Raw genomic sequence first — 15245 nt, 5'->3', positions numbered from 1 at the left:
GCTCATCTACTTGACTAGGTGATGTAATTCCCTGTTTCCGAAATTGTAATACTTTGTGGGGGTTATCTTCCACCCCCCTGTCTCCAGATCCACCTCTTGCCCTTCTAATATAAATTTGTAGAGTTTACAGTGTTATCATTTATATTGCCCATTTTGTTTATACTGGCTGCCTCTTCTATCCTTTGCAGTTCTCTCCAATTTCTCTTTAATATTCTTACCCCTTTTATGAACAATAGACGGGCACATAGAAATGTACAGACTGTAACCAGTGCAAATTTATATTAGAAGGACAAGTGAAGAACTAGAGGCAAGATGGGGGTCAGAACATGAAGCCCCCAACGTATTACAACTGTGAAACTATGGGACTAATTTATCTTACCAAATAAACCACTAAACACATTTTAATAATCCAGAATCAAAATCAAACTGAGAAAAGAAACTGGCTAGGAGATAATGTTCTCTTAAAGCATTCAGGGGTTTTCCCAGCTGGAAGAGATACAAAGAAAAGATACAATTAGCACTTAGTAGAAGCACAAGCTGCACCATGTGTCTTAGCATGTTTAACCTTTCTTTTAGGTTAACTCAAGTCTATCAGTATAGCTGTCAGTTTAGGACTTTTGTTCCTATTAGGAGGGTAAAACTTCAGTATTTGAAGATGTACATAGTTTTGTGAATTAGTATTAAGTTAATAAGTTTTAGGGGGTATCAGGGTGTTTGTTTTTTTTTGTTTGAAAGGCTTTCAATAAAATAAAAAGTTTTGTAACATGTGACATAGGCTCAAATGGATATGACAAGAAACAACTGCATAAAAGTTCAACCTATCCAACAGTGTATGCATGTAACACAAAAGGTGGAAATAGACATTTAACAAAAAAGGTGTTATACATAAAAGGTGGGAATAATAACTTTTTAATGCACTGATACTTTCTGTAGTGTCTTTAAATGTCAATGGTCTCATAGATAAATACAAAAAAGAAAGAGCAGTGAACTATATTAAAATGTAGAGTGCAAATAGTTATGTTACAAAAGACATGCTTAGAAAGAACTGAACATGTAAATTTGATTAAAAAAAGGTTTTCAGGATGGTTATTTAGCAGAACACCTGGGACAAAGGAAAAGAGGAGCACTTACATTAATTGCAAGAGGACTTCTAATAGTGATAAAAGAAGATAAAAAGGATAATGGCAGATTTGTAGTGCTAAAGGGCTACTGGCAATGGAGGAGGATTACACATAAAAAAAAAAAAAAAACACTGGCATGTATTTATATTCCACCTAAAACTCCTATAAAGGAGCTTACGAAAATTCTGGAAGAAATAATCAGTTTTCAGTAAGGTAAGGAATATTACTTATAGGTGGGGACTGGAATTTAATTTGGAGCAGTGAAAATGTGTCTGGGAGCCCAGAAGGCAAAGTATAACAAAGGAGGGAAGAAATTTATGGATGATGTGAATTGTGTAACAGGAGTTCGCAGTGAATTTACATATTATTTCTCAAGATGTAAAAACTAGTCTAGGCTAGAAATAATTTATATTACAAAAGAACATGTGCATTTAATTGAAGGTCTTGATATGCACCCAATAACTATTTCAGATCATGCACCTACAATAACTAAAATAAAAACATAAGGTTATGAAATAAAAATGAGACACTGGTGCCTTCCCACTTATCTGTTGAAAAGAGAAGAATTTAAGGAATGGGTAGTGGAGATTATTCAGGAGCTATTAGAGAGGTTAGAAATCTCTTCTGAAAATATAGCTAGTGAGTGGGATAAAATTAAGGTGAAGTTTAAAAATTGTGTGGAAATAAAAGAAAAGGCGCTATGGTTAAGAAGTAAGAATTATTTAGAGGGACTGACAAATGTTAAAGTACAGTGGATATAAAAGGTGTACACACCCCTGTTAAAATGCCATGTTTTTGTGATATAAAAAATGAGACCACAATAAATCATTTCAAAACATTCTCACCTTTAATGTGACATATATTTTTCTTCTTCTTTCGGCTTTTAGGGGTCGCAACAGCAGATCACCTATTTCCATTTCTTCCTGTCCTCTGCATCTTGCTGTGTCACACCAACCACCTGCATGTCCTCTCTCACCACATCCATAAACGTTATCTTAGGCCTTCCTCTTTTCCTGTTACCTGTTAGCTTCATCCTTAGCATCCTTTTCCCAATATACCCAGCATCCCTCCTCAGCACATGTCCAAACCAATGCAATCTCGCCTCTCTGGCTTTGTCTTCAAGCTGTCCAACCTGGGCTGACCCCCTAATATACTTATTCTTAATCCTGTCTACCCTCGTCACACCCAGTGCAAATCTTAATATCTTTAACTCTGCCACATCCAGCTTTGACTCCTGCCTTTTTGTCAGTGCCACTGTCTCCAACCCATATAACATAGCTGGTCTCACTACCTTTTTGTAGACCTTCCCCTTCACTCTTATTGGTACTCGTCTGTCACAAATCACTCCTGACACTCTTCTCCACCCACTTCATCCTGCCTGTACTCTCTTCTTCACCTCTCTTCCACACTCGCCATTACTCTGAGCTGTTGATCCCAAGTATTTAAACTCATCCACCTTCGCCAACTCTACTCCCTGCATCCTCACCATTCATCTATCCTCCCTTACATTCACACACATATATTCCATCTTAGTCCAGCTGACCTTCATTTTTCTCCTCTCTAGAGCACATCTCCACCTCTCCAGTTCAACCTGTTCCCTACTCTCACTACAGATCACAATGTCATCTGCAAACATCATAATCCACGGGGACTCCTGTATGATCTCGTCTGTCAACCTGACCATTACCAGTGCAAATAAGAAAGGGCTCAGAGCTGATTCTTGATGTAATCCCACCTCCACCTTAAACACATCTGTCACTCCCACTGCAGATCTCACCGCTGTCACACTACATTTGTATGTTTCCTGTACCACTCTTACATACTTCTCTGACACTCCTGACTTCCTTATACAATACCACAACTCCTCTCTAGACACCCTGTCATATGCTTTCTCTAAGTCCACAAAGACACAATGCAACTCCTTCTGACCTTCTCTGTACTTCTCCATGAACACTCTCAGAGCAAACATCACATCTGTAGTGCTCTTTCCTGGCATGAAACCATACTGCTGATCACTAATCATTACCTCCCTTTTTAACCTAGCTTCCACTACCCTTTCCCATAATTTCATGCTGTGACTGATCAGTTTTATCCCTCTGTAGTTACTACAGCTCTGCACATCACCCTTATTCTTAAAAATCGGTATCAAAACAGTTTTCCTCCACTCCTCAGGCATCCTCTCACTTTCCAAGATTTCATTAAACAATCTGGTTAAAAATTCCACTGCCATTTCACCTAAACACCTCCATGCTTCCACAGGTATGTAATCTGAACCAACAGCCTTTCCATTCTTCATCCTCTTCATAGCTATCCTTACTTCCTCCTTGCTAATCCATTGCACTTCCTGATTCACTATCACCATATCATCCAACCTTCTCTCCCTCTCATTCTCTTCATTCATCAGCCCCTCAAACTACTCCTTCCATCTGTTCATCACATTCTCCTCGCTAGTGAATACATTTCCCTCATTATCCTTTATCACCCTTACCTGCTGCACATCTTTCCTAGTTTAGTCTCTGTGTCTAGCCAATCGGTACAGGTCCTTTTCTACCTCCTTAGTGTCCAGCCTTTCATACAACTCTTCATACGCCTTATCCTTAGCCTTCGCAACCTCTCTCTTTGCCATGCACCTCATCTCCTAATACTCCTGTCTACTTTCTTCATCTCTCTGACAATCCCACTTCTTCTTCGCCAACCTCTTTCTCCATATACTCTCCTGTTCTTCCTCATTCCACCATCAGGTCTCCTTGTCCTCCTTTCTCTGTCCAGATGTCACACCAAGCACCTTTCTAGCAGTCTCCCTTACTAGCTCTGCTGTAGTTACCCAGCTATTTGGTAACACTTCACTGCCACCCAGTGCCTGTCTTAACTCTTCCCTGAACTTCACCTCACAATCACCCTTTTTCAATTGACAGCATTTGATCCTTGGTGCTGCCTTCACAATTCTCCTCCTCTTCTTGATCACCAACGTCATCCTACAAACCACCATCCTATGCTGCCTAACTACACTTTCCCCCGTCACCACTTTACATTCTCCAATCTCCTTCAAACTGGCCTTCCTGCATAGGATATAATCCACCTGTGTGCATCTCCCTCCACTCTTGCATGTCACCCTATGCTCCTCCCTCTTGTTAAAATGTGTATTCCCCACAGCCATGTCCATCCTTTTTGCAAAATCCACTACCATCTGACCTTCTGCATTCCTTTCCTTAAAACCATACCTACCCATCACTTCCTCATCCCCTCTGTTCCCTTCGCCAACATGCCCATTGAAATCTGCTCCGATCACCACTCTCTCACCCTTGGGTACAGTCATCACCACTTCATCCAACTCACTCCAAAATTTTTCTTTCTCATCCATCGCACACCCATCTAGCGGAGCATATGCACTAACAACATTCATCATTACACCATCAGTGACCTATAACCTATACAATTCAATTAAAAACCAAACAAATCTGTTAGGGTAAAAATATAAAAAATAAAAACATACAATAAGCTGGTTGCATAAGTGTGACACCCTTATACTAATACTTTGTTGAAGAACCTTTTGCTTTAATTACAGCATTCAGTCTTCTTGGGTACACACCTGCCATCAATTAAAGAGACTCTGATTAACCCCAAATATATTTCAGCTGTCCTAGTAGGATTTTCCTGACATTTACTCAGTTGCCTGCTACAGCAAAAGCCACGGCTTGCAGAGAACTTACAAAGCATCAAAGAGATCTCATTATTGAAAGGTATCAGTCACGAGAGGGGTACAAAAAAATTTCCACAGCATTGGATATACCATGGAACACAGTGAAGACAGTCATCAAAAAGTGGAGAAAATATGGGACAACAGTGACATTGCAAAGAACTGGACATCCCTTCAAAATTGATGAAAAGACAAGACAAAAACTGGTCAGGGAGGCTGCCAAGAGACCTACAGCAACACTGAAGGAGCTGCAGGGATTTCTAGCAAGTACTGGTTGTGTACTACATGACAACAATCTCCCATATTCTCCATATGTCTGGCGTATGGGGTAGGGTTGCAAGATGGAAGCCTTTTCTTACACAGAAAAACATCCAGGCCTGGCTAAAATTTGAACAACAACACATCAAGTCTCACAAAAGCATGTGGGAAAATGTGTCATGGTCTGATGAGACCAAGGTTGAACTTTTTGGTTACAATTCCAAAAGGTACGTTTGGTGCAAAAACAACATTTTGCATCACCAAAAGAACATCATCCCCACGGTGAAGCATGGTGGTGGCAGTATCTTGCTTTGGGGTTGCTTTTCTTCAGCTGGAACCGGGGCTTTAGTCAAGGTGGAGGGAATTATGAACAGTTCCAAATACCAGTCACTTTTGGCCCAAAACCTTCAGGCATCTCCTAGAAAGATGAAGAGGAAGAGGAATTTCACCTTTTAACATGACAATGACCCCAAACATACAACCAAATCAACAAAAGAATGGCTTCACCAAAAGAAAATTAAAGTTTTGGAATGGCCCAGCCAGAGCCCAGACCTAAATCCAATAGAAAATCTGTGGGGTGACCTGAAGAGGGCTGTGCACAAGAGATTCCCTCACAATCTGACAGATTTGGAGTTCTTTTGCAAGTAAGAGTGGGAAAATATTGCCAAGTCAAGATGCGCCATGCTGATAGACTCCTACCCAAGAAGACTGAATGCTGTAATTAAATCAAAAGGTGTTTCAACAAAGTATTGGTTTAAGGGTGTGCACACTTATGCAGCCAGCTTATTGTACATTTTTTATTTTTTATATTTTTTCCCCTAACAAATTTGTTTGTTTTTCAATTGAATTGTTTGTTTGTGTCTTTCGGTTTTTCCTAGTTAGGGGTCGCCACAGCAGAACTCCGGTCCGCTAATGATTGGTAGTTGATTTTTACATGCTGAGTTACCAGCCCTGATGCATAACCTTCAACAAAGGTACACCCATTCATGCATGTCTCCACTCAGAAGACGCTCTAGCTGAGAATCGAACCAGACAGCGTCTTACTGTGAGGCGACAACGCTACCGCAGCACCACCACCACGATTTTCAATTATTTCTTATGGCCTCATTTTCTATATCACAAAAACCCGGCATTTTAACAGGAGTGTGTACACTTTTTATATCCACTGTAATGCTGAATAGGTGAGACTCTCACAGAACAAGAAGAGGATCAACTGCAGAATGCTAAGCAGAAAATAAGGGATTGCCTTGATAATATACACGGGTTTAGAAAGATTGCTGTTAAGCAACTATTTTTTGATAATAGCAGAGCACAAAAACTTTTAGCACAACAACTCAGGCAACAGAAAATAGAAAGGGCTGTCACCCAGCTTAGGGAGCGTATAACAAGGAAGATAACAAGAGATCCTGTAGAGGTATTAGAAATATTTCAGAAATTCTATAAAAGTCTATATAAAGCAGAGAAATATGGAAATCAAGAAAAGATACAAATGGAAATGTTTATGGAAGAATTAAACATGCCAAGGTTAGAGGTAGATGAGGCTCAATTACTAACAGTTAGGATAGGAGGAAATGAGATAAATATTTGTGCTGTATGACCAATCTATAGTAAATTGCCCAGGAATAGATGGCATTCCTGTGGAAGTTTGGAAGCTAGGAGGGAAAAACTGATAAAGATCTGGAAGGTTTTAACAGTATTTTAAGAGAAGGAGAACTACCAACATCCTGGAAGAAAGCGGTAGCTGTAATAGACCCATTTCAATACTAAGCCATGATTATAAAGTGTTCATGTCTATAATGGCTAAAATAATGACAAGAGTAATGCCAAAATTGATAGATATGGACCAATGTGATTTTGTGGAGGGGAAGCAAACATTTGACATCATTAACAGAACACTGATGATCCAGAGGGAAGCAGAATGTAAGAAGATTCCATTATTGTTGGTGGGTCTAGATGCAGAGAAAGAATTTGACAGAGTAAGATGGGACTTTATAAGCAGGGCAATGTAAGCATTTGTATTTCCTGAAAAAATCAAAAAGTTGATTAGGAGGATATATGAGAGTTTGGAGGTGAAAATTAAGGTGGATGGGGTCCTCTCTCATAATTTCTGCTTGAACAGAGGAACCAGGGAGGTGTGTCCTCTTTCCCCTTTGTTATTTGCATTATGTTTAGAACCACTAGCAAAGAAAATAAGGGAATCAGAAATTCAAGGATATAACTGGTATGAGAGTCAAGAAAAGCTGGCTCTATTCACAGATTATATTATTTTATACCTGACAAAACTAGAAAGAGACATTACAGTGTTGTGGAACATTCTGAGACAGTTTCAAATCTTTTCAGGATACAAAAATTAATGAAGCTAAAACAAACGCAATAGCAGTAAATTATATATCCACACACAAACTGGTTCAGCAATATCCATATTTATGAGGGCATGATAAAATGTAGTATTTAAGAGTATAGATTAAAATTGATTCTGATGTGATAGCTAAGGATATGTGCGGAAAGACCAAACAAAAGATAATACAAAAACCGAGAAAATGGATGCTTTGTTATATGGACATAGATAATAAGATATAAGCAGTCAAAATGTTTTTAGTCCCTTTAGTCTTATAAACTGGTCAGGTATATTTTAGCAACCAGAAGAGAAGCTGTGGATAGCAATTAATAAAGAGCTGAAGACTATATCTGGGAGTGAAAGATGACAAGAGTCAAGTGGGATAAATTGATTCTTGCAGTAGAACAGGACAGATTGGGATTACCCAATTTGAGGGGGTATTTCAGAACTACAAAGTTAAGGCTCTTATACATACCACAAGCAGAAAACTATAATTTAAAGTGGAAAGAAATGATGTTGAAATAGGGTGGAAGCTCAAGAAACAAGGAGAGACTGGGATTTTGGTTGCAGACCTTTAAGAAGAATAACAATAATCATACAGAATAGTAACATAAAGAAAAGTAGCAGAAAGTATCCTAAGAACTAAGACAATACGGGAACGGAGAAAGGAGATTCTGCCAATTGGGATAACTGCAATTAGGGATACAGACTATAGCCAAGAGGGGGCTGGAATTTATTGAAGAAAACTGGCAAAGGAACCAAGGTATTGGGAGCAAATAACTAGAGAGAGAAACGAAATAGAATAGGAAGAGGCCAAAAGTTTATTTGAACTGCTGGCGAGAAATTGTCTTCCTTACTGATATCAGAGTATAGGTTACAGTAAACACTAGAAGAGCTGGGAGAATTGTTAGCATGAAAGGTATTCCTTGGAAAAACATTTTTAGTACGCTAAGTAGATATGGCAGTAGTGCACAATGTACAAGATGGTAAATCTGGCAGTTCTAATGTTTAAAAAACTTATTTTAAAATAATATTCCATTTGTGATGCAATGACAGCTCCTGATGAGATTAGCAGAGTTAGAAACAGTGAACAGGAAAGTAAAATAAAAATCTATGCTGATTTTAAGAGACAGGCAAAGGAATCCAGTTTTGCAACTGGCCAGATATTGTTGGTAGAAGATCATGGCAAAGGTTTTTATACCTCTTCTTTTTGCTATAATTATGCTGTCAATGTGTAAGCTGGGTTTTCTCATTCTAAAATGTGTTGTTTTAACTTTGGTTACGTTGAAGGAACTATATTTATTATGTTAAAAAATATGTTTGTATGCAATGTTTGCTGAGCAGCTGAGCAATTACTTCCTAGTTCTATTCCATTTACAGGCGCCTTTTGATTATGTCATAAAAGGGAGTAAATAGTATGTAATTCAATGCCTCAAGATTTTGAATTGAAAGGAGTCTCTCTTTGCCAGGAACAGGTACAGAAATTCTATAGCATTCTATACTACTGAATTTCAATACATATTCTAAGTATAGTATGAACTTTTATTTATTTTAGTTATTTTGATTTATTCACACTAAAATTTAGCTGAAGATTCACTGGGGCAGTTGAGTTTTTTCAATGTTCTCTGGCACAGCCATTCCCACCTGCATGTCAGACATACTAATGCTGTCAGGGAGACAGATCTGGTATATACGTGGAGCTGCATGGCCATGAAGCTGTCCAGCTCAGGAGTACCATCTGCCAGGTAGCATAGATGTCATACTTGTAGTCTTGCCATCCAAAACAAGGGACTTACTTTTACTGCCACTAGTCCACCAGGAAACTGAGTCTAGTTTTGAAAATGGAGCACTGCTCTATCTCCACAGGAGCTTGGAGGATGGTTCAGACTACACCAAGTCACATATGTGCACGGTACCAGGATATCTCAACCTCAGTCTACAAAGCCTGCAGTACATTCCCACCTGTATATGAACGTCAGTGCTGCAGATATCACATAACTACCATAGGTTTCTATCACTTAACCTGTTTCATCCTACCTCCTCTTGAATTCTGTACATATGTAAATAGCACTCATTTTTCTGACCTAATGCTGTGCACCATTCTACTTGTACTATTGTTAACCCTTGATTAATATTGTTCTCATTGCTGTTTTATATGAAGCATAATGCTTGTACCATGTGCGTGTTATTTGCCTTTTCTGTACTATTACTACAAATTGTGAATGCTTTCAGCTGGATTATGCCTTCAGGTGGTTACGTTTGATCAGAGCACTACCTCAATAAATAAATAAACAAATTAAATAAAATAAACAAACCTTTTTCATTCCAGCACTAATCCAGTCAATGTATAATACAGAAACATACTTTACAATAGTGTATCATTGTTTGATTTACATATCCTTCATTTTCTTCCTAACAGTGATCATCCATAGTAGATAAATTATTTATCACACTGCTATAGCTATGTTAGTATACACTGCTTATTAAATACAATGCTTATTACTCACTTCACTAGGAATCTTGTTCCATTGCATTTCTCTTTTCTTACTTCTTATTTGAATATAAATGCATTGCGTTAGTTACTGATTTATTGTCTGTTTTACTGGCTGAGTGACTGATTGTGCTGCAGCCTGTGTAAATTCATATGCTGATATCTGATGCAGACTGCAGAAGACATTCTTATTCAGTAAGAACTATTTATACCCCTCAATTGCATCATCAAAATGCATGACTCAGAATCAAGAAGTACATGGCACATGTTTAATATACAGGAAATACAAACATTAGTTTATTAAACTTAATAAATGTAGTTCTGGTGATGAAGGTGAAGTAAAATGACACATTTTGGATAGCTTCAGGAAGCTAATTTCACATGACAAGAGCATAAGTACTTCAGAACAAAATGGGAAGAAAACACCCATTTTCATGATCATAAAACAGTTTGAACAAGGGAAACTTTTTCCTAGTTACTTCAGTGAATATTATGAAGTGAGAGACATTTTATTGCTCTTACTACACAAGTCCCATGCTTGCTATCTCAAATAAGAGGCAAAAGGTAATGATAATGTTGATTTTAAAAATGTTTGTTAATGTCCTGCAAAATGCAGAGGCAGCACTATCTGATCATGTTTGTGACTGTTTACTTAAATCAAACACTAAACTTGATCCAAATCTTATAACGTCAGAAATCTTGCTGGGGGTCCCCTAAGAGAACCATTAATAGCTACATATTTAAAATAGTATTATACAATCATGTTATCTGAGGCCATGAGTTGCACATACAAGGAATGTGTACAAAAGTATAATATAATAAAATTATTCATTACAGTACAAATTTTGCCTTTGGCATTTTTAAGCAACTAATTTTAATTGTCGTTGCCAAGATTTACGTAATTTTTTTGTACTAAAGTTACGACATCAATGGGAAATGGTGTCGAAAGAATATATTAATGTAATGATATAGAAATTCTGAAATGTATAAGCTTATGAAGAAACATTTTCGACCCTTAGACTGTATATGCTACTACAGACTGCATTCTGTTCCATTGAGTCTGCATTGACAAATGCATCTAATTTCCTGATGCACCTAGATGTGATCACACGGCAGTCATAGTTACTATTTCAGTGGAAGTCCTCATTATAGACCATATACTAATGTGTATGATCCCCAGTCTGTTTAGAAAATGAATTGTAATTCAGTCTGGTCATCCAAAATTAGTGAGTGACAAGTTGATAGACATTGCTATGTTAAAGTACCGATGTCTACATATACCATTTAAATACAGAGTGATTTAGTTAATGATCCTTCGTCCTGCCCCCATCTCCTCCTAATTTCCCATCTGTCTCCTATGTGAGACTGAATCAAAGCCCTTGCTGAAGTAAGGGTAAGCCCTATCCACTAGCATTCCCATGTCAAGTTCTCCTGTAGCACCAGTTTAAAATCTAGAGCATGTGTAACTAACAGCTATTTGTGGTCATGAATCCATATTGCTTGTTGTCATAGGTTCATAGATTCATAGGTAGGTACTAGGCTATCGACTCAAGGGCCTACGTAGGCCTAGCCAACAAGGTTCCCTGGTTTATGCCACCCAAGAAAGTTATTTTCCTGTGCCACTGTCGAGCAGAGACACAGAAGTGATCCCCGGGGTGTATTTCCTGTTTCCCATCCACTCATCAAGATTTTTCTTGAAAAGTACTAATGAAGAACTTTACTTGACATAGATGGGTAGCCTGTTCCAGAGTATGGGAAGTCTCTAGGACAGAAATCTATCCCTCCAGCATGTCCTATTTATTGTGGTGACAAGGTTTAAGTCCCTAGAGTGTGTAGCTCGGAGGGATTGGGATTTCTTTAGGTGTAGTGTGTCCAACATCTCTGGGTTTGACATAGCTTTATATGTTAGGCAGAGATCACCTCAGAGTAGGCGATATGCTACAGAGTAAAGCTAGAGGTTTTTGAGATGGTCAGTATAGGGCATTTGTTTGAGGCCAGTAATCCTCTTTGTGAGGTACTTCTGTGGCCTTTCCAGCTGCTGCAGATGTCTTGTGAGGTACATTCCAAAAGGGGTATTGTACTCTATAATGCGTCTAATGAGTGTCAAGTAGAGGGGAACAATGACCTCTTTTTTCCTGGATTAGAACCCTTTTACGATGAGGTATGCCACGTAGAAGGAATTCCTGACTACTGTGGCAATGTGACTATCAAAGGAGAGACTACTGTCCACCTGGGTCCCAAGGTCTCTTATCACACATTCTGTGTTAAGTAGATTGCTGCCTATGTGGTAGTTCATGGGTACAGAGTTTTTACCAAAGAGGATGACACTGCACATTTTGGTATTGAGCTTGAGGCCATGGCTCTGACACCAGGCATCTGTCTCAGCGAGGCCCTTCTGTAGGATGTCCACATCATTTGGGGACTTGACTATGGCTCCTAGTTTGCAGTCATCTGCAAACTTCATTAGTCAGAGGCCTTCTGTGTTAGCCTGTACTTCAGAGAAGTAGATACCAAACAGGAGAGGTCCCAGGACTGAACCCTGTGGTACTCCACTTGTCACTGGTTTGAGGTCAGATTTGGAGTCTGCAACTTTTACAGTGTGGGTTCTGTCAGTGAGCCAGTTGGTAACCCATCTTGTGATGTAGGGATCTATACCTAGTTTAGTGAGTTTAGCTATAATTCCAGAATGGGGGACGGTGTTGAAAACCTTGGAGAGGTCAAGATAGGCTGTGTAAACCACCTTACCCTCATCTACGACTTTGGTGACTGCCTCAAAGAAGTCGATCAGGTTCAGGAGGCATGATCTGCCTTTCACAAGCCTGAACTGGGTGGGATCCAGAGTTTGGAAGCTTCCAATGTCTTTGTTTATGAGTTCCATGATGATATGTTCCATGGCATTGCAGACCAGACTCATCAGGCTAATAGGTTGATAGTTCCAGGGATCAGTGGTGGCTCCCACTTTGTGGAGTGGGATAACTGTTGCTGTGCACCATTCAGTGGGCACAAAGGCTGATGCGAGGCTATTATTGAACATGGTGCTTATGAGGGGAGCCGGTTCATTCTGAAGTTCATGTAAAACGCAGCCTGGGATGTTGTCCGGTCCCATGGATGCTGTGTTTTTGGCTTTAGAGAGTGCAGCTTTTTCCTGAATAGTTGTGATTACAGGGACTCTGCATTCTTCCTGTATAGATATGGGCCCTTTAGGGGGTGGGAGGGGTAAAGTTAGCGCTGAACCTATCTGCCAGGATGTTGGCAATATCAGTTGGTTCTGTAATTTTAGTGAAATTGTGCTGTAACTCAGAGCAGATCTGGGTGGTGCCATCGAGATTCTTGACATAGCTATAGAATGCTTTGTGGTTGTCCTTAGAATTAGTGGTGATTTTATTTTCATAGCTAGCTTTGGAGGATCTTATAAGGGATCTCAGCTTCTTATTGAGGCTGACCAGGGAGCTCCTCCACTAATGGTATTTTACTCTCTTTTGCAACAGTTTCTTCCTTCTGTTGTACAGTTTGATTATGGCAGGGGACCACCAGACTGGCTTCCTTTTTTTGGAGGATAGTGTCTTGGTTCTGTTTGGGATAGCACGATCCATGCACTTGTGTAAGTGCTTATAGAGTGCATTTGTGTAGGATTCAGCAGTTGTAACTGTATTGTCCATCTGCATGGGTGTCATGAAGTTCACCACTTCTGTCTTAAGAAGCATGAAGTTGGCTTTGGATAAATTTTTTTTTACCATGGTTTCCTTAATGGGGGGTGGGGGCAGGATGTAGATATCAAAGGTGATTAGCTTATGGTCGGATCAGACCAACGAGGAGTTGACTTCAGGTGTGGAACACCGGTCACTCATGTTGGTAATGACTAGTTCTAGGATATTGTTGCTCCTGGTGGGGGTGTGGATAAGTTGATCCAGGGCATTGGAGTTTATGAATTCCAGAAAGCGTTGAGCTAAGGAACTGGTACACGAGTAGTTTTCCCAGTAAATGGTGGGGTAGTTGAAGTTGCCCATTATTAGGGTGTTTGGTTGAACCCTAATATTTTCCAGTACATCAAGAAAAGAGGAGTGGGAATCCTGGGGCATGGTGGGGGTTCTGTAGAAAGCTACAATTTGGATTGCAGTTTTGCCCAGAGTTAGTTGCACTTGCATAACCTCGGATGCATTATGCTGAGCAACTAGCCTGGAGGTGTGGATATCCTTAATGACTATGGACACACCTCCGCCTTTGGTGTTTCGTTCCAGGTTACATGGACGAAAAGTGTGGTAAGAGTTATAGCTTGGTAGTGCAGGGGTGCTCTCTGGAGCCTTGAACCAGGTCTCAGTCACTGCACAGATATCGATGTTCTCCATTTTAAGGAGTGCCTCAAGTGAGTGCATTTTGAGATTTAGACTTCTAGCATTGAGTAGCATTACCCTCAGTTTTTGCTTGCCTGTTCCTGTTATGGTGGTGAATTTGTCATTTGAACCTTGCCTAAAAAAAGGCACTATAGGGGCAGCAAGAGCCTTAGCCAGTATCCAGAATCCTAGGGGTGACACATGCAGGCCATCTCTGGCAAAGCATCATGGTCTGTCGACCATGTCATCCCAAGCAGATAGATACTGGATCCCCTTAGAATGACACCAGAAGCTTATGGAGATTGCCATCCAATAGAAATGCTTTCAACCCTCCCTTCAAAATTCTCTCCATGATTTTAAGGATAGCCACCCAGCATCGTGAACCATGGCTCTAGATGATTGTCACTGTTGAGTGCCACACCAACCACAAGTGCAAAAATTGGAAAAAGGGGTCACCGAAGGATGGATGAATTTTCCCAGCCTCTGGTGTTATGACTAATAAAAAAGTGAAACTCAGGAACCCATGACTATGATAGTTTTATTCGAACTAGAATACAGCAAAACACAAGACATAGCTACTTTTTGAAACACAAAAGCCCTTATGTTTTTTGTATCCTTATTTGAATAAAATTGCCATAGTCATGGATTCCTGAGTTTCATTTTTTTTATTGGTGCATTTTTTGGAACTTTTGGATTCACATCTGATCACCAAGATTGTCATCTATTGTGAAGATTTCAGAGCTGTAATTTCTGCAGATTTGTCCTGTTCCCCACCCTTGTATAAGTGTAGTAAACCTGTTGTTTCCCAGCCCTTATGTGCATCTACACTGGCCAATGATCTGTTGACGATCTCTGTTTGAGATTTGCTACCACACTTACTTGGACTGTATCTCCCCTAAGGGCAACCAGTTCCATTTCTACATCAACTATCTCTGCTTTGTTGTCTTTCCACTCTTCTTTCCATTTTGTCCTGCTTCCCTCCCTCCCGCCATGGTACCCTTCCCTTGTT

The sequence above is a fragment of the Protopterus annectens genome, chromosome 2.part1 (assembly GCF_019279795.1).
Source record: "Protopterus annectens isolate FY-2018-M chromosome 2.part1, PAN1.0, whole genome shotgun sequence".
Taxonomy (NCBI): domain Eukaryota; kingdom Metazoa; phylum Chordata; order Ceratodontiformes; family Protopteridae; genus Protopterus; species Protopterus annectens.
The sequence above is the reverse complement of the archived record's forward strand: the minus strand, read 5'-3'. Positions refer to the sequence as shown.